The 22333-nt window shown below is 43.8% G+C and overlaps 2 protein-coding genes across 3 annotated transcripts in view; both read right to left on the minus strand.

Moving 5' to 3' along the window:
• The window catches only part of FASTKD5 (FAST kinase domains 5), a 31516-nt gene extending 15633 nt beyond the window's left edge, over positions 1-15883 (minus strand). Inside the window, exon 1 of the mRNA XM_069204828.1 lies at positions 15827-15883. The gene's annotated coding sequence lies outside the window, so the exon portion shown is untranslated. The remainder of the gene's footprint in view (positions 1-15826) is intronic.
• The window catches only part of UBOX5 (U-box domain containing 5), a 110439-nt gene extending 94531 nt beyond the window's left edge, over positions 1-15908 (minus strand). The window contains exon 1 of one of the 2 annotated variants that reach the window (XM_069204843.1): positions 15827-15908. The gene's annotated coding sequence lies outside the window, so the exon portion shown is untranslated. The remainder of the gene's footprint in view (positions 1-15826) is intronic. The other variant, XM_069204853.1, reaches the window with a different exon arrangement.
• Between the last annotated feature and the right edge of the window lie 6425 nt (positions 15909-22333).

Consider the following 22333-nt stretch of genomic DNA (forward strand, 5'->3'; position numbering starts at 1 on the left):
CACCTTAGTAAGAGCAACATGATTTTTTTCTAAATTAGATCTCAGAGTCAAAAGTTTGGATTTTGGCATTTCACAGCATTTGTAACTCTTACTGGGGTATTTTAGTTTCAGCTGAAGACATTCAGTCATTCTCGCATTTCATCAATACTTACAGGACACGCACAAGTTATTTAATGAAATAAACAGAGTGGTTTCATTAGAAGAAGAATTTTTGGTAAGGAAATAATGTGTATGCAGTTTTTGATACAATTACATGTGTTATGATGTCAACAATAATAGAGTATATCTGGGAGATGCAATTTTAAAGGAAGGAGTGAAACTGATTAGCGACAGTGTTTTCATGACCGCAAACAAAAAACAATGATGGATGGAATGAGTGAATTAAGCTCAGCCACTGGTAATGAATTACTCAGGGCTGCTTCCCAGTTCATTTTTTGCTCACCAACTCAGGCATGTTACAGCCATATGTAAATCAGCCTTGATACTGATCCAATATCAATACTACAACCTGAACAGTTAAGCAAGGCGCACTCTGAACAAGAACACATGCCCCCCAGGCCTATTTCGGCCTAGTTAGGCTCATCAGTGAGGTTTAGCTTGACTTCAGTGGCACAGTGAGCAAGGGACAGATAGATGCCTGGGCATATCCGTCCCACTTACAGTCTCACACTAAAAAAAACACAAAAGTGATCGGTGGAATGCATGAATTAATCTCGTTGACTGGTAATTACTCTGGTCCACACCCCAGCCTATTGTTCTTTGCCCAGCACTTCATCATAGAAACCAGCCATATGCAAATCGGTCTTGGGCCCGATCCAATAGGAACAATCAGCCTAAGTAGTACCAAATTATGTGCAGTTATATATTTTCAGTGATCCTAAACTACAGATCAATGAGAACTAAAGACCAGCTTAGTCATTTATCGGCTTGAATAACTATTACTAAACAGCAGTCAGAGAAGATTTTGCCACAAATAATTTGATTCAAAACATTATTGTTGATGTGCTGTAGAACCGAACAGCGGATTTTGTTAACGATCCCTTCACTGCCATGACACAAAGGTAACCCATTACTGGGTAATGTTAGCAAGCAAGTAGGCCAATGAGTACTTTAAAACTTTGTGTGGAGCAGACCGGTTTGTTGAGAACAGATCACAGACCTTCACTTTATTTCTTGAGTGAAGCACGGTGGGGAGAGAGTAAGGCACGACTTGAAAGGGTATGTAATAAGAACAATGGTTCCTTTAGGTACAGTTCTAAGCCCTTGACGCCTTAGAGTTAAGAAAATCTGACTCCTGCAACCAAGGCAATGTCGTAACTTTAGAAAAACAGAGGCAACTGTATTTTCCCCTCATCATGCAAGTCACACATACCAGACAACACGAGTTAGACGTTGCGGATGATAAAGAATACAGGGAGTGCAGAATTATTAGGCAAATGAGTATTTTGACCACATCATCCTCTTTATGCATGTTGTCTTACTCCAAGCTGTATAGGCTCGAAAGCCTACTACCAATTAAGCACATTAGGTGATGTGCATCTCTGTAATGAGAAGGGGTGTGGTCTAATGACATCAACACCCTATATCAGGTGTGCATAATTATTAGGCAACTTAACAAAAAACAAATATATACCCATTTCAATTATTTATTATTACCAGTGAAACCAATATAACATCTCAACATTCACAAATATACATTTCTGACATTCAAAAACAAAACAAAAACTAATCAGTGACCAATATAGCCACCTTTCTTTGCAAGGACACTCAAAAGCCTGCCATCCATGGATTCTGTCAGTGTTTTGATCTGTTCACCATCAACATTGCGTGCAGCAGCAACCACAGCCTCCCAGACACTGTTCAGAGAGGTGTACTGTTTTCCCTCCTTGTAAATCTCACATTTGATGATGGACCACAGGTTCTCAATGGGGTTCAGATCAGGTGAACAAGGAGGCCATGTCATTAGATTTCCTTCTTTTATACCCTTTCTTGCCAGCCACGCTGTGGAGTACTTGGACGCGTGTGATGGAGCATTGTCCTGCATGAAAATCATGTTTTTCTTGAAGGATGCAGACTTCTTCCTGTACCACTGCTTGAAGAAGGTGTCTTCCAGGAACTGGCAGTAGGACTGGGAGTTGAGCTTGACTCCATCCTCAACCCGAAAAGGCCCCACAAGCTCATCTTTGATGATACCAGCCCAAACCAGTACTCCACCTCCACCTTGCTGGCGTCTGAGTCGGACTGGAGCTCTCTGCCCTTTACCAATCCAGCCACGGGCCCATCCATCTGACCCATCAAGACTCACTCTCATTTCATCAGTCCATAAAACCTTAGAAAAATCAGTCTTGAGATATTTCTTGGCCCAGTCTTGACGTTTCAGCTTGTGTGTCTTGTTCAGTGGTGGTCGTCTTTCAGCCTTTCTTACCTTGGCCATGTCTCTGAGTATTGCACACCTTGTGCTTTTGGGCACTCCAGTGATGTTGCAGCTCTGAAATATGGCCAAACTGGTGGCAAGTGGCATCGTGGCAGCTGCACGCTTGACTTTTCTCAGTTCATGGGCAGTTATTTTGCGCCTTGGTTTTTCCACACGCTTCTTGCGACCCTGTTGACTATTTTGAATGAAACGCTTGATTGTTCGATGATCACGCTTCAGAAGCTTTGCAATTTTAAGAGTGCTGCATCCCTCTGCAAGATATCTCACTATTTTTGACTTTTCTGAGCCTGTCAAGTCCTTCTTTTGACCCATTTTGCCAAAGGAAAGGAAGTTGCCTAATAATTATGCACACCTGATATAGGGTGTTGATGTCATTAGACCACACCCCTTCTCATTACAGAGATGCACATCACCTAATATGCTTAATTGGTAGTAGGCTTTCGAGCCTATACAGCTTGGAGTAAGACAACATGCATAAAGAGGATGATGTGGTCAAAATACTAATTTGCCTAATAATTCTGCACTCCCTGTATTTACTTTGCAATCAATAATTCATAAGTATATACAATCAAAGACAGAGGGTGCTAGAAACATGACAAGTCAGGTGGTGCAGAATCACATATGGGCACATGGAGACAATGATGACCGTCAGAGACTCATAAGGAACAATACATTTCCCCCCCCCCCCCCCCCCCCCAGGTATAATGGCTTGATGCAAATGGTGACAGTCCAAGGTTATACCAAACTCGACGTTTTAAACCCAGGGACTCCTTTACAAGAGGTCATCACTGGGATGGTGTCAAAGAAACCACTAGACACCAGGGAATATTTTTTTGTGGGGGCTATTTCAAGTAAGGGGAGCGACCCCTTGGGGGGGGGGGGCAGAAACCTCTAGACACCAGGGATATATATATATATACATATTATTTTTTATTTACTTTATGTTTTTATGTATGGGGAGCGACCCCTTAGACAAGGGTCGCTCCCCTGGGGGGGGGAATTGTATTTAGGCCATTTCTGCCCCCCTTGGGGGCAGATCAGCCTATTTTTGTAAGGCCAATCTGCCCCCTTCGGGGCAAAAATCTCTAGACACCATGGGCTGGTGTGTTTATATGTGTGTGTTTTGTTTGGAGGGGGCAGCCCCTTGGGCAAGGGTCTCTCCCCATGGGGGCACATTACTGTTGCCCATAACTGCCCTCCTTGGGGGCAGACTGGCCTATTTTGGAATGCCCATCTGCCCCCAAGGGAGGGCAGAAAGCCCACCAGAGACCAGGGAAGATTTTTCTTTCAAAATAAGAGGTTGGGGGTATGGCCATACCCGCACCCCAAATAAATGGGGCCGAAGTTGTTCTGTCCACCAGTGGGCAGATTGGGCAATTACCCCCGATGCACACCCTGGGGGGGGGGACAGAAAGTCTACTAGATGCCAGGGAATTTTTTAAAAAAAGAAAAGAAAATAGTGGGGTGGTGGCTACCAACCAGTATGGGCCTGGTTATGCCCCCACCCGAACTGAAGAGGCTAACAGTCTTTCAGCTTCCCCCCGCACACTAAAATATATTATCCCATGGCAAGCAAGAGGACATTTGATTATTTATGGTTTTTGTTTTACATTTGGGCCATGAGAGCTTGGTAACTCTCAGAATCGTCCCACTTGGAATGGTGAGGGCTGCACTTTTTTTTTTTTTTTTTTTTTTTTTACTTTGGGACGCTGCCATGTAGAAAAGTCCACAAAACCTAGACACATCTGAAAACTAACATCTAGTTGATTGCAGGGTGGTGTGCTTCACATGCACCCCGCACCATTTCCTTACCCACAACGCCCTGCAAACCTGCAACTTTGCTGGAAAGCACACATTTTTCCCACATTTTTGTGATGGAATCTGCAGTAATCCATAAAATTCCTACCACCCACCATTGTCTCATCTATACCGATAAAAGTTCTGCTGCACTTGTCAGCCTAGAAATTTATTTTTTCAAACTGCCCTTCTGGACCCACTTTGGTTCCCCCTCAATTTCGACGTGTTTTTGGCTCTTCCCTGTCACAAACACTTGGCCCACCTACACAAGTGAGGTATCATTTTTATCGGGAGACTTGGGGGAGCGATGGGTGGAAAGAAATTTGTGGCTCCTCTCAGAATCCAGAACTTTCTGTCACCGAAATGTAAGGAAAACGTGGTTTTTTTTGCCAAATTTTGAGGTTTGCAAAGGATTCTGGGTAACAGAACCTGGTCAGAGCCCCACAAGTCACCCCATCTTGGATTCCCCTAGGTCTCTAGTTTTAAAAAATGCACAGGTTTGGTAGGTTTCCCTAGGTGCCGGCTGAGCTAGAGGCCAAAATCCACAGGTAGGCACTTTGCAAAAAACACCTCTGTTTTCTTTGAGAAAATGTGATGTGTCCACTTTGTGTTTTGGGGTATTTCCTGTCACGGGCACTAGGACTACCCACACAAGTGAGGTACCATTTTTATCGGGAGACTTGGGGGAACGCTGGGTCGAAGGAAATTTGTGGCTCCTCTCAGATTCCAGACCTGTCACCGAAACGTGAAGAAAAAGTGTTTTTTAGCCACATTTTGAGGTTTGCAAAGGATTCTAGGTAACAGAACATGCTGAGAGCTCGACAAGTCACCCCCTCTTGAATTCCCCTGGGTCTCTAGTTTTCAAAAATGCTCAGGTTTGGTAGGTTTCCCTAGGTGCCGGCTGAGCTAGAGGCCAAAATCTACAGGTAGGTACTTTGCAAAAAACACCTCTGTTTTCTGTCAAAAAATGGGATGTGTTCACGTTGTGTTATGGGGCATTTCCTGTTGCGGGCGCTAGGCCTACCCACACAAGTGAGTTATCATTTTTATCGGGAGACTTGGGGGAACATAGAATAGCAAAACAATTGTTATTGCCCCTTGTCTTTCTCTACATTTTTCCCTTCCAAATGTAAGACAGTGTGTAAAAAAGACTTCTATTTGAGAAATGCCCTGTAATTCACATGCTGGTATGGGCACCCCGGAATTCAGAGATGTGCAAATAACCACTACTCCTCAACACCTTATCTTGTGCCCATTTTGGAAATAGAAAGGTTTTCTTGATACCTATTTTTCACTTTTTATATTTCAGCAAATTAATTGCTGTATAACTGGTATAGAATGAAAACCCACTGCAGGGTGCAGCTCATTTATTGGCTCTGGGTACCTAGGGTTCTTGATGAACCTACAAGCCCTATATATCCCCACAACCAGAAGAGTCCAGCGGATGTAACGGTATATTGCTTTAAAAAAATCTGACATTGCAGGAAAAAGTTACAGAGTAAAACGTAGAGAAAAATTGCTGTTTTTTTTACCTCAATTTCAATATTTTTTTTTCAGTTGTTATTTTCAGTAGGAAACCCTTGTAGGATCTACACAAATTACCCCTTGCTGAATTCAGAATTTTGTCTACTTTTCAGAAATGTTTAGGTTTCTGGGATCCAGCATTGGTTTCACGCCCATTTCTGTCACTGACGGGAAGGAAGCTGAAAGCACAAAACATCGTAAAAATGGGGTATGTCCCAGTAAAATGCCAAAATTGTGTTGAGAAATTGGGTTTTCTGATTCAAGTCTGCCTGTTCCTGAAAGCTGGGAAGCTAGTGATTTTAGCACCGCAAACCCTTTGTTGATGCCATTTTCAGAGAAAAAAACACAAGCCTTCTTCTGCAGCCCCTTTTTCCCCATTTCTTTTTTTTTTTTAAACGAAATTTTCACTGTATTTTGGCTTATTTCTTGGTCTCCTTCAGGGAAACCCACAAAGTCTGGGTACCTCTAGAATCCCTAGGATGTTGGAAAAAAAGGACGCAAATTTGGCGTGGGTAGCTCATGTGGACATAAAGTGGAGGGCCTACGCGAGAACTATTCCAAATAGGCAAAAAAAGGCCTGGCACAGGAGGGGGAAAAGGCCTGGGAAGCGCTAGAATGCTCTCTGATTAGACGCAAATGTTTGCAGAAGCTTGTAAGCAAGAGTTATGATTCTTAGCTTTCAAAATAAAACATTCAGAAAAGAATGCAAGTAGGACATTTTAGGTGCTATTTCTTTGAAGTGTCACTTAGTTAAATGTGTTGATGCCTGCTAGTATTTTTGAAAAATAATCCTAATGGAAAAATCAGTGTAACCATTTTCAACAAGATTATGGGAAGCATGAAAATAAACAAGCACTGGCAAAGCCAACAGATCCAACATTTTTTTTTTTTGTTAGAGTCTTTTGGTTTCGTCAATGCGTTTCTTGGTTTGACATGGCTTTTGTAACACTTAATTGTTTTGGGAGCTGCCAGGCCCACATCATTGTAATAAACACTGGCAAAAAAGAAACAAAAAGTTTTTGGTCTCAAAAAGCACACATTGCCACCAGTGGCTTAACAAAGGCCCTGCAGCCTCGCTCGAAGGGGCCCCCTTAGCACAGCACCAACCCTGAGTGAGTCTGGAGGAGGGCCTCCATGTTCTTTGCAGGGGACCCCCCCTCCAGGTTTGTTACTCCACTAAGTGCCACAGTAGTTCCTGGCACTGAACAAAACTACTTTGTGTGCCAATATGCTCCTTGTAGAAGAGCGAATGCGATCCCTCACAGTAAGCCAGACTATGGAGAAATAGAAGTTTAATAAATAAAAATGGTCTTTGTTAATGCCAGACCTAATTAGGGACCCTATTAGTAAAGAAAGTCACAAAAGTGCACTCCTAGTGCATTTCTTTGAATTAGTGGCTTTCGTCATTTCACAAAAACTTATAGAAGTAGATCAGGAAATAGGACTCCAAGAAAATATTTGTGAGGTATATTTTAGCACTAGCAAATATCCATGTGTAGATTTGCTCATGTGAAATCTGTTGAGCGTTTACAAGTTCACTTTCCCTCCAACCACTTTTTTCCCCAACCCTGAAAGAACTTCTACTTCTGCCATTGTCAGTAGTAAATTTCCAACCTTTCTCATTATGGGAAAAGATTAGAGAAGAGCTGGTGAAAATCCTTAAAACATGTAAGTTAGGTATGCAGGCTTAAAGGCATTCCGGCCCTGGAACTATTGCTTACTGCTTCCTCCAGCCCCACCATGTAGATCTGCAGAGAGGTGGAAAAATAAGAAAATTGCTATAGTAGGGATTGAAATTGCAAGTATTCAAGACCTATTATAGTAGTAGCCTTTGTATAATCAGAGAGGCTATATTCAGAGCTCCTACATAAAGAGATTGCGGTCATAATTTGTCGCCGCACTACATGGCACCACAGGGACAAGTAGAATTTTTTCTTTGCAGGATAAGTAAATTTAAGAAGCAACCTGTCCCATGGACAAGAAGATATTTTATTAAATTCCACACCCCTGCTGTCTGTAAACGACAGGATGCTACCACACCATGCTTTAGCAATGTATTTATTAAAAGTGAGTGTTTAAACATTAACTCAAAAACACTTCTGCCTCTGCCCCCGACGGCAATGCTATTAATAAACTGAGAGGCATGTCAGGGATCATATGCACCCTTTATGTGGACTAGATTCTTATTATACATGGAGCAAACATTTAGTCTATTTAATCAAACATAAGAGTTTTTAGTACAGCAGAAATGCTGAACTCACATATTTGAAGGTGCACTCATATGTGAGAATGAAGAAAAAGGTGGCTCTGTAAAATAAAATATTTGTCAAGAATTTCACAATTATAGACCAGTTTATGGATCAAGTACATTTTGTTTAGGTCGAGTAGATTATTCAAGTTACTTGACCCGTAGGTCTAGCAACATTTATATGATTTATCGAGGCCTGTAAGGCTGAATGTGTTGCGTAACTTTGTGAAGCCGGCTGCATAATTCAATTGGCCCTGGTTACGTGCTGTCATACCTAGAAATGTTTTAGGCGAGAGCTACTGTTAGGTATCTATAGAAGTGCAACAGTTTGACAAACCTCGCCACTTCTGCGACCTGCCAGTTGTGCAATCTTTGCACTTTGCAGGATAGGTTACAGCCCAGCTGGCAGTGCAAGGCTATTGTTCGCCCTCCAAAAAAACCACACGATTCCTACCATCGCAGCAGGTTGTGTTGCAATGGCAGGCAGGGACGCATGGTCTCAAACACTTTTTTACTCTTTCAGACTTGATGTACACGAATTGGGAGCTACAGCTAATAAACATCTTCTATTTTTTCTGCTGTGCGTTGACCTGGGTGTCAAAGAAAGCAAACTAGGACCAGGTGGTTCCATTCTTCACAGCTGCAGGTAATATTGCACAGAACAGCTTGGAATGTTCATCCAATCTGTTGAGGAACAAGCCTCCCACTGGTTGTTGAGGTACACGGAAGATGTGTACTTGAGAAAAAAAGAAAAAAAAGAGAACATTACTGGTGTACATGGGTGTGGTTACACATGGAATGTTGCGCGGTAGGGTGTGCCTAGCCGCCACTTTCTTTTTGTGGGGCACATTGGCCATTTTAGACCTAGATCGCTTCATAGCTTTAAAATTTGAGTGAGTTCCCATACGCTGGATTTCTGTGGACTGCTATTGGCCCCGTTCTTTTCAGTATGGCTGCCCTTTTCCACAGTGGATTGCATGGTTTTAATCCATCACTATATTGTGGCCAACACCCTCTTCTAGAAACATAATTAAAAGTTTAAAAATTGCTGCTCTAATCCAGATGTCTGTCAGCTTTCAGCAAGTAGATTAGCTGGTGCTTTGACGTGTGTCTGTATTCGTTTTCACTGTATGCATATTTTAACAAGCTGTTTACAGCTAATTCCACATTTTTAGTTTGTGCCTATGCAGCATGCATGCGCTGTCTTCAACATGTTGTTATCTACTTCTGTGGGCTCTCACCACACCATCTCACGTCCATCACTTTCATTCATTCCTTGGCCTGCCTTTCAAAATTCACTTGATTTCGTAGGTAAATGCTTTAAGTTTGTCCCGCCCTGAGGCTGCTGTGTTAGCATCTTAGAGACTGACCCTGTTACATTGATTATTGAATGATAAGCAAAATAACTTATTGGGGCGCACTACTTTTCTCGTTTGACTCTCAGATTCATGCTTCGTGTCCATATGTTGTTTCTTCCTTGTTTTTGGACACACCGCTGTTTCTTTGTGGTGTCTGTGCCCAAAAGTTGCAAGCTGGGGGGGGGGGGGGGGGGGGGGGGGGGGCTTCTTTTTTATTTATATTTTTTTGGGGGAAGTTTCACAAAGCACAAACTCAATCGGAGGAGATCTTTACATGATACCACTTACGTACTTGAAGTTTCATATACCGCAGACTCGATCAGAGGAGCGCTTTACATGAGTACCACTTATGTACAGATTTAGCAGCTGAAAGGCATACAAACCACCACCAGAAAACCTCACCCAAGGCAATCCCACTGGTCATAGTGAACGGCTGCACTATTTAGGATTTGAATCAGCCAGTAAACAGGAAACCTTTCCAAGCCTGGGCAATGGGGATTACGGGTTGTGTGCTTGCGTGGATCCCACTAGGTTTCAACTAGTTCCTTTTGCTGGCCACATGCACTGTTTTACTAGGGGAATTGTGGGAAAGCTAGGTGGTAGGTATTTTGAGGGGAAATTTGAACCCCCCTCTATGAAATGAGGGAAATGTGTGATTTTAGCCAAAGTTTGGTGTTTGGGGGGAGGAGGGGGTGTATTCTGATCCACTCAAGTAACACCACCCTGGCTACCCTTGGTGTTTAGTTTTCAGAAATGTATGGGGTTAATAAGTTTTTCTAAATGCCACCCAAGTCTAGGCCCAAACACCACAGCTACTCACGTTGCTAGAATTAGTGAATCTGAAAAGAAAAATCTTTGTTTCCTTCTTGCCTTTTGGGACCTTTCATGTCATATGTCAAAGAACCACCCACACAAGTGGGGTACTACTTTTCTCAGGTGAGCACAGAATAGTAGAAAATGTGTTATCATCAACTGAATTCCTCTCCATGTTTTGTTTCACACAGAAGCCAGTGTGCAAGAAGAACACATTTTGCAAAAAGTCCTATAAATGACGTGATATTCACAATTGTTCAAATAACCACTAATCTTATAATCATTACCTAAAAAAGTGAATGTTTCCTCCATATCAATTTTTAGTTCATAGGATTTTACCAAATAAATTGATGCATTATTAGTACATAATTAAAAATCATAAGCAGCAGCTCAGTACATTGCTCTGGTTATTGCATGCTTTTGGACAACCAACAAACACTATATATCCCTGTGACTGAAGGCCATTTTGGCATACTATTTCTGTGAACTGGACCTCAGGGCAAAAAAAAGTATTAATAATATGCAGGTGAAACAGCTTTTTCCTATTTATCCTCATTAGTTTTTGTGTTCAGTGACTAGTTTCTAAAGAGAAACTTTGAGCAATCCACACAAATGACCTGTTGCTGAATTACGAGTAATGTCTATATTTTAGAAATATTCAGCTTTCCGGGTTGAGCCAAGAGTTTCACACCTGTATCCACCACAAACTGCAAGTAGATAGTTTGGTGACCTAAACTTCCACCTAGAAAATAACAACAATATCAACACCACCAACCTAATCGACAACCTCACCAACTTCAGCCTCAAGCAACTCGTCACTACACCCACCCACTCTGCAGGCCACACACTCGACCCCATCTTCTCAGCCAGCAACCACGTCTCTTTCAGCCACACCACCGAACTAAGTTGGACAGACCACTGCTGCATCCACTTCTACCAAAAACCAGTCACTCACCACCACCGCACACAACCCCCCACGACGCAAATGGAGCAAAATATCAACGGATCAACTGATCTCCACTCTTGCCCGGGCCCCACCCCCTGGGTCCCCGGACCCCAACATAGCCACCACCAACCTGCATCGCTGGATAGAAGATTGCGCCAACACCCTCGCGCCGCTCAAAAAAAATACCAAACACCTCCCACAAAATCAAGGCCAGCTGGCTCACCCCAGAACTACAGGAATCCAAACAGCTATGTCACAGAGTGGAAAAAACCTGCCACCTTGACCCTACCACCTCCAACCACATCCCTTTCAAGGATGCTCTACGCAAACATCACCAACTGATCCGCACCACCAAAAGGACCCACTTCAAAAAACGCACCAACACACTCACAAAAGTAAAGAGCTCTTCGGCATCGTCAATGAGCTCTCCACCCCCAGGACCTGCTCCAACGAACCCCTGCCATCACAGGAGTTCTGCAACTCACTGGCAACCCACTTCCGTCGAAAGATAGAAGAAATCCACAATAGCTTCAAACCTCAGACCCACCAGCTGACTACAAACACCCAAGAACCCAACGCTCCAAGCAACACCCACCTCATCCACATCTGGACCCCCGTCAACATAGAGGACACCGCCACCACCATGGCCTCCATCCACTCCGGATCACCATCGGACCCCTGCCCACACCATATCTTCAAGAAGGCAAACATCATCGCCCCCCACCTGTGCAAAACCATCAACAGCTCCTTCGAGTCAGCCACCTTCCCAGAAAGATGGAAGCACTCAGAAATCAACGCCCTGCTAAAGAAACCAAAAGCAGACCCATACGACCCCAAGAACTACCGGCCGATCTCCCTCCTCCCCTTCCCAGCCAAGGTCATCAAAAAAATTGTAAACAGCCAACTACCTGGTTCCTGGAAGACAGCAAGGTATTCGACACCTCCCAATCCGGATTCCGCAGAAACCACAGCACTGAGACTGCACTCATTGTTGCCACAGACGACATTAGGACCATGCTCGACGAAGGAGAAACAGCAGCACTCATCCTCCTGGACCTCTCCGCAGCTTTCGACACAGTATGTCATCACACTCTCCACACACACCTACACAACGTTCGAATCCGCGACATGGCACTCGACTGGATCTCGTCATTTCTCTCAGGTAGAACCCAGAGAGTCCGCCTCCCACTGTTCCTGTCAGAAGCTACCATAATCATCTGTGGTGTTCCCCAAGGATCTTCGCTCAGCCCCACACTCTTCAACGTTTACATGGCCCCCCTCTCCAATATCGCACGAACCCACCACATCAACAGTTTCCTACACAGATGACACTCAGCTCATCCTCTCCCTCACGAAAAACCCTAAAACTGCAAAGAACAACCTCCACAACGGACTTCACGCCATCGCAAGCTGGATGGAATCAAGCCACCTCAAGTTAAACACAGACAAGACAGAAATCCTCATCTTCGGCACCAACCCCTCAACTTGGAATGACTCCTGGTGGCCCCCCTCCCTAGGAACCGCACCCTCACCCACCACCCACGCAACCTAGGCTTCATCTTGGACTCCACACTCAGCATGACTCAGCAGGTCAATGCCATCTCCTCTTCCTGCTACAACACTCTCTGCATGCTCTGCAAAATCTTCAAGTGGATTCCCGTCGAAACCAGGAAGACTGTCACCCACGCCCTGGTCAGCAGCCAATTGGACTACGGAAATGCCCTATATGCAGGAATAACAACCAAACTCCTAACAAAACGGCAAAGAATCCAGGATGCATCCACCCGCCTCATTCTGGACATCCCACGCCGTGACCACATTTTCCCCACCTCAGAGTCCTTCACTGGCTACCAGTATCAAAGAGGATCACCTTCAAACTCCTCATCCACGCACACAAGGCCCTCCACAACACAGGCCCAGCCTACCTCAACGACAGACTCACCTTCCACACCCCCACCCGCAATCTTCGCTCCGCCAGCCTCGCCCTCACCTCCATCCCCTGCATCCGCCGCACCACCGCCGGAGGAAGATCCTTCTCTTACCTAGCCACCAAGACCTGGAACTCCCTACCGCTCCACCTTCGCCAGACCCAATACCCCTTGACATTCAGGAAACGCCTCAAGACATGGCTCTACGACCAGTGGCTCCCCCCCCCCCCCCCCCCCAGCACCTTGAGACCCTAATGGTGATTAGTGTGCTCTATAAATCCTTGATTGATTGATTGAGGTGACAATCCTGCCGAGTAGCCATGAGAGAGAAGAGGGTAGCACTCAAAAAAATATGAACCGTGTTGATGTTAAGGAATGTATCAGAATTAGTACAAATGCAGGTGAAGCACTATTTTTTTTTGTAATTCTGAAGTATGGTGAAAATAAATATTTGAGTGTGATCAAAACGCATCAATACACTAGGTGATGACATTTTCACACATCATAGTTTGTGAGCAGTAAAACTGTATTTCGGGCAAATGTACTGGTCATTCAAACTGAAAATGTGTTGTTTGTGATGGCAGTATGCTACCACATCATGCATACTCCAACTATGCCACTCCACTCTGTGCCCTTCCATTCTACGACATGCCACTTCACAACATCCATCTCCACTATACGCCCCCTGTCCACTCCAATCTACCCCACTCCACACCAATCTACTCCACCCCACTCAAGTCTACTCCACTATGATCCGATGTAACCCACTCCACTACATTCTACCTCACTCAATCAAACCGAATCAACTCACCCCACTTTCATCTATCCCAATTCCCCATCTACTGCACTCCACTCAAATTCTCCCCACTCTGCTCCAATATACTCCAGTCTACCCCACTCCAATCTAATGTACCCCAATCCAACCAACTACAATTCAATTTACCAGACTCTACTTCAATCTACCTCACTCCAACCGATTACTATAAACTCCACTCCAATCTACCCCAGTCCAATTTACCCCACTCCAAACTCCACTGCAATCTAGCCAACTACTCGTCACTCTTACCTATCCCGCTACATTCCAATCTACCCCACTCTACTCCAATATACACAACTCTATCCCAATCTACCCCATCCTATCTACTCCATCCAGTCTAACCCACCTAATCTACCAATACAGTCTACCCTACCCCAATCTACTGCAGCCCAATCCCATCTACCCCATTTTACTCCAAACTCCACTGCAATCTATCTGTGTCTTCACTCTTATCTACCCCACTCCAATCTACAACAATCTACTAAGCTCCAAACTACTACACCCCAACCCACCCAATCTACTCCACCACACTGCACTCTACCCAAATATACCTCACTACAAACTACCCCACTCTAATCTACCCCTCCAATTTACCCTACTTCTCCAATCCACCCCACCCTATCTACCCTACTCCCAACTACCTCTACCCACTTTATACTGTCCCTATCTACCCAACTCCAATCCAAACCACAACGGTCTAGCCCATTCCACTCCAAACTACACCACCCCAAACACCTCCACTCAAATCATCCCCCTCCATGCCAATCTACCTTACTCTAATCCACCCAATATACCCCGCTCCACTCTAATCTACCCCACTTCCCTCTTCGCCAACCTACCTCACACCATTCCAACCTTGACACCATCCAATCTATAAAACTTCACTCCAACACACACCTATCACACTCCAGTGTATCACGTGCCACTCAAATTTACCCCACTCCAGTTCAATCTAACCCACTCCACCCAATTCCAATCTATCTGAATCCCAACCTACTCCACTCCAAAACAATCTACGCAACTCCAATCTTCCCTACTCCACCACACTCCAAACTACTCCTCCCCCTCCTATTCTACCCACACTGCTCTATCCAACTCCACACAAATCTACCCCACTATAATCCACTCTCATTTATCCCACTCCAATCTACCCGTCTTGGATCCAATCTGCCTCACTCCACTCCAAGCCTCCCCACACCACCTCACTCCAAACTACCCCACTCCCCTCCAATTTACCCCCACTAACTTCCAATCTACCCTATAGAGTCCACCCATTTCCCAAGCTCCAATCTCCCAACTTCAATCTACCCCTACTGCGTTGCAATCCGCCCCACTGCAATCTACCCTAAGCCACCAGATTCCACTCCAGTCTATCAAAATATTTTCCACTCAACTCTACCACAATCTATCCTACTCCAATCTACCCCTCTGCAATACACCCATTCCTCCACCCAAACCCAATTCAATCTACTACACTCCAATCTACATCAAACGCCCCAATCCACACCTGCTCAATTCTACCACTCCACTCCACCTCAATCTACCCACACCACTACACTAACCTTTTAAGCCATGCTGAACAGCAGTCACACTGGTGTACAACATGGCTAAAACACATGGCTAAAGCAAATAGCTCTCGCCTGGCAAGACCTATTGGCTCTGCCAACGCTTGTTTTAAACAGGGATCACCTTGGCTTTGTGTTTCAGTGAGCTATGCTGCTTTAAAGGTGTTCCATTATATACTCCAAATGATTCGCAAAAAACAGGTTTAATTTCACTAACACAGCCTCCCGTGGACTTTCTGATGAATGTTACGTTACGTTCCTGTATTGACCACCCTTCTAATATTACATGTTGGAATACTACAAAATTGAGAAGAATGTCACCGCTATGTGCGCCAACTTAAGTGTAAATACCGACTTTTTAGTCTAGTATAATGTTAACATCTATAGACTACTTACATGAGCCGCCCGTGAATGTCTCCTAATGTCCGTTATCGAGTTTTAACGGAAGTCAGATGACTGTAATTTTAGTACTTCCGGGTCGTATATTAACCAATCGACCATCTGAACAAAATCCGGATTGACTCAAAGGGTATTCTCAGCCAATCCTAATGCGTTTTACAGAACTCCGAAGTGCCGGTTGGTTGAGGATTGGTCCGAGTCTTTCTCTGACAGTCGGAGACTGTTGCCCATCTTGAAAGTAGAGGTGCTTGGGCCGGTGAACACCTGTACTGCCTCTTGACGCCCCCCCTTTCTTAGAGGGCGCTCTTTCAGTCAGCTCCCTTCTGTATGTTGAAGCTTGTGTGACTTTCGCTGCTCCCCCAACGCGCGATGTTATGCATTGCGTGAGGCAGACAGCAAAACAGTTCCAAGCGATAAGTTTAACACCTTCGCTGCCAGGTCTTTTCCCTCTCAGGTGCCAGGCACTGTTTGGTCTATTTGTGTCAGTTTGCGCTCTGTCCACATAAGCTACACAATCCAATTTTACGTCTTTTTGTGTGTTTCCCTTAAGGAGACCAAGACATTTTTTTAAAATAAGAGAAAAAAGGGCTTCAGAAGAAGGCTTGTGTTTTTTTCTTTGACAATGGCATCAACAAAGGTTGTGCGTTGCTAAAATCACCATCTTCACAGCTTTCAGGGACTGGCAGACTTGAATCAGAAAACGCATTTTTTCTACACAAATTTTGCATTTTACTGGCACATACCCCATTTTTAATATTTTTTAGTGCTTTCTCCTCCCTTCAGTTACTGACAGAAATGGGTGTGATGCCAGTGCTGAATCCCCAAAAGCAAAACATTTCTGAAATGTAGACTACATTTATAATTCAACAAGGTGTCATTTCTGTAGATCCTACAATGTTTTCATACAGAAATAACATCTGAAATTAAAAAAACTGAAATTGAGGGGAAAAAACACAGCCATTTTTCTCCACATTTTACTTTGTACATTTTTTCTGCGATGTTATATTTTTGAAAACAATATACTGTTACGTCTGCTGGACTCTTCTGGGTGCATGGATATATTGGGCTTGTCGGTTCATCAATAATACTAGGTACCCATAGCCAATAAATGACCTGCATCTTGCAATGGGTTTTCATTCTATAACAGGTGTACATCAATTCATTTGCTGAAATATAAACATTGAAAAATAGGTATCAAGAAAACCTTTGTATTTCCAAAATGGGCACAAGATAAGGTGTACAGAAGCAGTGGTTATTTGCACATCTCTGAATTCTGGTGTCCCCATACTTGCATGTGAATTACAGGGCATTTCTCTTTTTTTACACACTGTCTTACATTTGGAAGGAAAAAATGTAGAATAAGACAAGGGGCAATAACACTTGTTCTTCTATTCTGTTTTCCCCCAATTCCCCCGATAAAAATGGTACCTCACTTGTGTGTGTAGGCCTAGTGCATGCAACAGGAAATGCAAATTGGACACATTTTCAAATTGAAATCTGACGTGTTTTTTGAAAAGTGCCTAGCTGTTGATTTTGGCCTCTAGCTCATTCAGCCCCTAAGAAAATTTAGAAATCCTTGACATTTCTGAAAACTAGACACCTATGGGAATCCAGAATAGGTTGACTTGTGGGGCTCTCACCAAGTTCTGTTATCCAGAATCCTTTGCAATCCTCAAAGTTTGAAAAAAAAACAACTTTTTCCTCTCATTTTGGTGATAGAAAGTTCTGGGATATGGGAGGAGACACACATTTCTTTCAACACATCGCTCCCCCAAGTCTCCCGATAAAAATGGTACCTCACTTGTGCGGGTAGGCCTAGCGCCCGTGATAAGAAATGCCCCAACACACAATGTGGACACTTCACATTTTCCTAAAGGAAACAGAGCTTTTTTGGGCAAAGTGCCTTGCTGTGGATTTTGGCCTCTAGCTCATCTGCCACCTAGGCATTTTTGAAAAACAGACACCTAGTGTAATCCAAGATAGAGTTACTTATGTGGCTCTCACCAGGTTCTGTTACCTTGAATCCTTTACAAACCTCAAAATGTGGGCCCAAAAAACTTTTTCCTCACATTTCTGTGAAGGAAAGTTCCGGAATTTGGTTCCCCCAAGTTTCCCAATAAAAATGGCACCTCACTTTTGTAGTTAGGCCTAGTGCTTGCAACAGGAAATGCCCCAAAACACTATCTGGACACATCAAAATGATCAAATACAAAACTACCTGTTTTTGTGGTGGGGGGGAGCACCTGTGGTTTTGGTCCTGGGCTCAGCAGCCATCTAGGGAAACCTACTAAACCCCAAAATTTCAGAAAATTAGACAACCGAGGGAGTGCAGGGAGGTGTGACTTGTGTGTATCCGCCAATGTTTTCTTACCCAGAATCCTCAGCAAACCTCACATTCATCTAAAAAAAAAAAAATGTCCCACATTTCTGTGTGCAATCACAACAACAGGACAAGTTTCCTACCACCCAACCTTCCCCTCAGTCTCCCGGTAAAAATGATAACTCACTTGTGTAGGTGTGACAAGTGCCTGTGATAGTGAAGAGCCAAAAATATGTTGAAATTGAGGGTGAACCAAAGCGGGTCCAGAAGGGCAGTTTGAAATAAAAAAAAATTAGGCTGACAAGTGCAGCATAAATTTTATCGGTATAGATAAGACAATGTTGGCTGGTAGGAAGTTTGTCTATTACTGCATATTCTTTAAGTTTCCATCACAAAAATGTTTGAAAAAGAGTGATTTCTAGCACAGTTGGAGGTTTGCAAGGCATTGTGGGAAAGAAAATGGTGCGGGGTGTATGTGAAGCACACTATCCTGAAATCAACCATATGTTTATTTTTCAGATGTGTCTAGGTCTTCTGGATTTTTCTACATGGCACTGTCCCAAAGTACAAAAAGTGCATACCTCAACATTCCAAGTTGGACGAATTTGAGAGTTACCAAGCTCTTATGGCCCAAATGTAAAACCAAAACCCCAAATAATCAAATGTCCTCTTGTTTGCCGTGGGATAAGATGTTTTAGTGTGCGGGGGACAGCTGAAAGACTGTTACTTTGGGGTGGGGTTATACGCATGCCCATACTGGTTGTTAGCCACCACCCCACTATTTTATTTTTGATTCCCTGGCATCTAGTAGAGTTTCTGTCCCCAGGTTGTGGATCAGTGTTAATTGCCCAATCTGCCCACTGTTGGGCAGTACAACTTTGGCCCCATTTATTTGGGTTGGGGTTATGGCGATACCCCCACCCTCTTATTTAGAAAACTAAATCTTCCTGGGTGGGTTTCTGCACCCCTTGGGGATAGATGGGCATTCCAAAAATAGGTTGATCTGCCCCCATGGGGGCGAATATAGCCAACAGTAATGTGCCCCTGCGGGGAGCGACCCTTTCCCAAGGGGCTTCTCCCCCAAATAAAACACACACATACACACACACCAATTACTGGTGTATAGTGTTTTCTTCCCGCCTTGGGGGCATATTGGCCTAACTAAAATAGGTCTATCTGCCCCCAAAGGGGTAAAAAATGACCTAAATACAATTTGCCCCGAGGGGAGCGACCCTCTCCTAAGGGGTCACTCCCCATACATAAAAACATGCAGTAAATAAAAAAACAATATATCCCTGTTGTCTAGAGGTTTCTGCCCCCCGTGGGCAGATCGGCCTAATTATATTAGGCCGATATGCCCCCTGGGGAGGTAGAAAAGTAAAAAAAAAACTTTTGTCTCTTCACCTGTGGAGCGACCCTTGTCCAAGGGACTGCTCTCCTTATGCGTAAGTATGATAACAAAAAATCCTGGTGTCTAGTGGTTTCTGCCCGGGGGGGGGCATAAATGTCCTAAAAATAATTTGACCCCCCGGGGAGTGACCCTTTCCTAAGGGGTCTCTCCCCACATATAAAAAAATAAAATAATAAATAAATGTATCCCTGGTGTCTAGGGCTTTTTCTGCCCCCCCCCGGTGGCAGATCAGCCTAATTATATTAAGCCGATCTGCTCCAGTGGGGCAGAAATGGCTTAAAAATAATTTGCACCCCCTGGGTAGTGTCCCTTGCCCAAGGGGACCCTCCCCTTATGCATAAGTATAAAAACAATAAAAATACCCTGCTGTCTAGAGGTTTCTGCCCCGGGTGGGGGGGGTGGCAGAAATGGCCTAAAAGTAATTATTACCCCAGGGATTGACCCTTGCCTAATGTGTGGCTCCCCACATAATAGAAAATAAATAATGAAAAAAAATATATCTCTGTTGTCTATGGGTTTTCTGCCCACCCTGGGGGCAGATTGTCCTAATTATATTAGGCGGATCTGCTTCGGGGGGCAGATCCGCGCAAATTTATTTTGCCCCTGCTGGGGAGTGGCCCTTGCTCAAGGGTCTGCTCCCCTTATGCGTAAGTATAAAAACAATAAAAATTCCCTGGTGTCTAGTGCTTTCTGCCCCCGGGTGGGGGGTGGCAGAAATGGCCTAAAAGTAATTAGTACTCCAGGGAGTGACCCTTGCCTAATGGGTGGCTCCCCACATATAAAAAATAAAATAATGAAAAAAATTAATCGCTGTTGTCTAGCGATTTTCTGCCCACCCTGGGGACAGATTGTCCTAATTATATTACCATGACTTGCGTCTGGGGGTGGCATAAATGGCGTAAAAATATTTGCTCCTCCTGGATAGCGGCCCTTGCTCAAGGGTCTGCTCCCCTTATGCGTAAGTATAAAAACAATAAAAATTCCCTGGTGTCTAGTGGTTTCTGCCCCCGCCCCACCCCGTGGCAGAAATGTCCTAAAAATAATTTGGCCCCCCACTGGTAGCTACCCTTGCCTAAGGGGTTGATCCTCACAATAAAAAAAAATAAACAAACCCCCGAAAAAAAATTCCCTAGTGTCTAGGGGCTTTCTGCCCCTCCTGTGGGCAGATTGGCGTAACTATAGGTGTGGTGGCAGAAATGGCCTAAAAATAATATGGTCCCCTAGGGAGCAACCCTTATTGAAAGTACCTACAAAAAAAAAAAATCCCTGGTTTCTATTGGCCATTTCTGCTGCCCGATCGCAAATGCCGTGAGAGAAAAGAAAGGAAAGTTCTTTCCTTTCCTTTCCTTTCTTGTCTCTCCTGCCCCACCTCCCGGTCGGAAGAGAAATTCAAAAGCATTTCTGGGGGGGGCAGGGGTGCGGGAGGGAGGCCCATAGGGGGAGCGCTCGCGCTGCCCCCGTGGGCCGGGTGCAGTTCGAGCTGGCAACCGTATGCCTGGACGAGACCAGCTCGCCTAGGGCATCCTACGGGTTAAATGTATTTGGATATTGGAATATTGTACATGCAAATAATACATTAAGCTGTCCTTTCAACTAAATTGGCCATCAATCTATGTGTTTATTTGACAAATAATAATATTATATATATATATATATATATATATATATATATATATATATATATATATATATATATATATATATAAATATAAATATATATATATATATTTTTTTTTCCGCTCCAACATAAAATCTACAGAGACACAGGAACGTTATAGTTTGGAGATATTTGCATCAGTGAAAGTTAAATGTAAATTTTAATGAATCCATGGATGTAAAGTATCATTTATGTTTTTTCACAATAACTTTTCTGTTTGTTAAGTGCATTAATAATAGATAAAGATATATTTAGCGATATATACAATAACATATATAATATATGATAACATAGTAGACAGATCTCAATATAAAACATTTTATAGTAACATATAAATATATCTTAATAATGAAATAAAAACCCTAAAGTTTACAGGCACAATATCATTCTGCTCACATTTTATGCATACCCCCAATGGAGGCAGTGGTACCTGAGGATTTTACAATAACTCTACAACAGTCTGCTCCACTCTGTTCCACTCTGTCATCCCACTCCACGCTACTCCACTGCAAGACTCTCCCCGTAAAGGTTTCTATGACACAGCTCTCCACACCCCCCCACTTGACACCCCCACTCCATTCTACCCCACTCCACTACATTCAATATAACCCCACTCCACTTCAATATACCCCCACTCCTATTCCACTCCACTCCAGCCTTACATTCCCATCCTCTATACTCTCTAACACACCCAATCTACTCTACTCCAGTATACCCCATTCCACGTTAATCTACCCCCACTCCACTCCAGACCAATCTATCCCAATGGATTCCACTACAATTTAGCCCACTCCACTCTACTCCCCTTTATCGTGCCCCTTTACCATACTCCACTTCACTTCAATCTATCCCTCTAAAAATCTACCACACTACAATGCAATCTAAATCACTCAGCAGCAATCTACTGCATTCCAGACTAGCACAATCTACTCCACTCCAATCAACTTCACTTCAATCAGCTCCATTATACCCAACTCTCCTCCACTCTAACCTATACTATTACACTCCAATCTAACACACTTTAAACTACCTCACTCCAATCTACCCCATTGTATTCCACTCAACTGTACTACAATCTACCCCACTCTTTTCCAATATATCCTACTGTAATCCATC

This window comes from Pleurodeles waltl, chromosome 1_2, assembly GCF_031143425.1.
Source record: "Pleurodeles waltl isolate 20211129_DDA chromosome 1_2, aPleWal1.hap1.20221129, whole genome shotgun sequence".
Lineage (NCBI taxonomy): Eukaryota > Metazoa > Chordata > Amphibia > Caudata > Salamandridae > Pleurodeles > Pleurodeles waltl.